Here is a 3,153-nt window from a genome sequence, read left to right on the forward strand (position 1 = left end):
GGCTGGGGATTCGAACCCGCCACCTTAGGTGTATGTGGCTGGCGCCTTAGCCGCTTGAGCCACAGGCGCCGAGCCGACAGTCCCAATTTTTAACAATTTGTCCTGCATCCCGTGGTGTTTTAAAAAAGTCCTGTGTTCTATGAAAATTTTTGTTGCTCCATATAGACCGAATTTTTAAGTATGAACCCTCCTCCCCCACTGCGCCCCCCCCACCATCAATGGTGTCCCTCTTTACCAATGTTAAAATCTGGTCACCTTATGGAGACCTTCCTAGTTCAGCCATCTGCTTCCTTACTCAGTCTGGACTGCTTGTCCTCTAGGCCTGCAGCATGGTTGCTGTCCTTTTGTTTATGTAGAGTCTTCTGTTCTCTATCTTCTACTTCTTTCATCCATCCATCTATTTACCTGTCATCTGTCTATCTATCCAATCTATCCATCATCTATCTGCCTATCTACCCATCTGTTCATCCATCCATCATCTGCCTATCTATCCATCTATCCATCTATCCATCATCTGCCTATCTATCCATCTATCCATCATCTATCTGCCTATCTATCCATCCATCCATCATCTATCTGCCCATCCATCCATCCATCCACCTATCTATCTTTGTTCTGAAGTATGTCTTACAGAAGTTTCTAAAGGAAGCCATCCTCTAGTGTCCTACTAGAACAGGGAAGGGTTTAAACTTTTCAGTCCCCTACATTCAGTCTATGCTGCTGATTCTTGTGCCTCAATCCAGAACTTCTTAGGTCAGTTTTTCTAGAAAATCAGCCCCTGGTCTCTAGGAAGGGTTAGGGTAGAGTTAAGTGTGTGCTCCTCTGTCAGCAACCGAGACATCTAATCTCCTTTGACCTGATTGCTTTGCCTCAGTCTGCCTGGCTGGCTCCTTATTTTAAGCACACATGTTAAGGGCTCATGTTCTCCACATTTCTATCAAAGCCATCTTCCCACTCTGTGTGCCTGCTCTGCTTATTTTTTATCTAGGCACCCACATTTGATGCCTCGCAAACCTCTATCTCCAACTGTTTCCAGCATTGCACTGTATCTCCAATGCCATCCCTTCCCCCTTCCCAACCTTCTCCTCTTATTATGCTCCACCCAAACAGGGCTATCCTGATCCACCCAGTCACCCAGCCTAGGAACCTGCCAGCCATCTAGGGGTCTCCTTTTCTCTCAGCCCTCAAGTAGACTCATTCAGCAAGCCCTGCTTATTCTTTTCTATTTTTTTGAGACAGGGTCTTGCTCTGTTGCAGGGGATGGAGTGCAGTGGTGTTATCATAGCTTACTAGTACCTCAAACTCCTGGGGTCAAGCAATCTTCTTGCCTCAGCCTCCTGAGTAGCTGGGACTTTGGGTGTCTGCCGCTGCACCAGACTATTTTTCTATTTATTTTTGTAGAGATGGGGTCTTGCTCAGGCTGGTCTCCAACTCTTTGCTGCAAGTGATCCTCCCGCTTTTCGAAAGTGCAATGATTACAGGTGTGAGCCACTGAGCTGGACCTAGTCCTGCTTATCCTAACCCATTGACATCTCTAGCAGCCAAATCTACCTTCACCGTGTTTAATATGGTTTTTTTTTTTTGCAGTTTTTGGCTGGGGCTGGGTTTGAACCCACCAATTCCGGCATATGGGGCCAGTGCCCTACTCCTTTAAGCCACAGGCGCTGCCCCATGTTTAGTAACATTTTAATACCTTCTTATCTAGGTTAGTTGGATACACTCCTAACTGTTCTCATAATCTCCAGCCTCAAGACCCTCAAATCTATTCTTTGTTTTATTTTCTGTAGTGCAAGTTGATTACATCGCTCTTCTGTTTGAACCCCCCCCCAATGTTTCCTCATTCCCTACAGAATGTAATGTCGCTCCTAGGTATGGCACTTGAGGCTCCACTGCCTAGTTTTCTGAGTGCCCTTCCCTTTTCTGTGGCGGGAGCCCTGCACGCGGGCTTACGTGACTACGCGGATGTCAGGCCGTACCACACTCCTCGACTTGATCTCCCTGTTCCTTCTCCCCGAACTGCACTTTCTCCTGTTTTCCCTTCTGTCAGTTGAGTGCTTCTCTGTTCACAATCCTTTTTACAAAGATTGCCTCCTCTAGAAAGTTAAATTATTTCAGAATCTATGCTGCAGCTTAAAGGCCTCTCATTGTTGTGAGAAGCTTGGCCATTCCCTGTGGAAAGACAAGATTGGCAGCTATAGAATGGCAGAAAGTTGGGCAAGAAAAAGGTGCTCTGGACGCCCCCCTTGCAACACAAACCTCGTGAAATTGCCATGGAAGGAACTAGCAAGTCACGTGTGAGGACACAGAGGTAAAGACGTGATGGGGTTAGAGGGAATCCAGGTACTGTCATTTTGGAGGGTGACAATTACTTCTACTTCCCTTGAAAAGCAAAATAGCAGTAATGGATACAACAGCTGGGAACCCTGGACTGGAGGGTGCTTGTGTCTGAAGCCACCACTTGTGTGCAGAAGGGGACCTGAAAGCTTTCTGTGAAGCATAAACATGAAGTACATTCCTGAATTCCAAGTGGCCTGGTTGTCCCCCTCTCTGACTCCTACAGAGGAGTGTGAGGGGTACATTAGGAAAGAAGGTTTCAGGGGTCTGTCATGTTCAAGTTCACGTAGCATCTCAAAATAGGATAGAGGGGCTCACATTTTAAGTGACCAGACAGCACCCATAGGCAGGACTTAGATTTAGGGCAGATTAGCAGAGTGAACATCCAGAGAATGGTCTGGATACCTGAGAAGACTGGAAACCAGGAGCTGAGAGCCATACTCTCTTCTGCCACAAAAAGGGTGTGTACCCTCTGGCGAGTCACTTCATTGTGGCTTATGGTTGAACACTGAGCTATATTCTTTTAGGATTCTGGCATTCACTCTCACAGTCAAAACATGCTGTGCTTCCCTGTCCTTTAGCAAGAAACTTATATGGTCCCACTACAACACTTTCCCTAAGAACTAATGATTAACTGCTCAGCTGGGAAAAGGACTTCTGGCCTCTCTACTGTGCTAATGTTAGGTACGTGCAAAATCACAGAGCTGGTTCTAGCTGAACCAGACCTTAGGGACTAAGAGGTTAATAATCTCTGTTCTTAAAGAACAACAACAATAAAAACTCAAAGATCATAATTAAAAACAATAACAACAAAACAGC

The sequence above is a fragment of the Otolemur garnettii genome, unplaced genomic scaffold, assembly GCF_000181295.1.
Source record: "Otolemur garnettii isolate 467f Iridium unplaced genomic scaffold, OtoGar3 scaffold00107, whole genome shotgun sequence".
NCBI classification, from domain to species: Eukaryota; Metazoa; Chordata; class Mammalia; order Primates; family Galagidae; genus Otolemur; species Otolemur garnettii.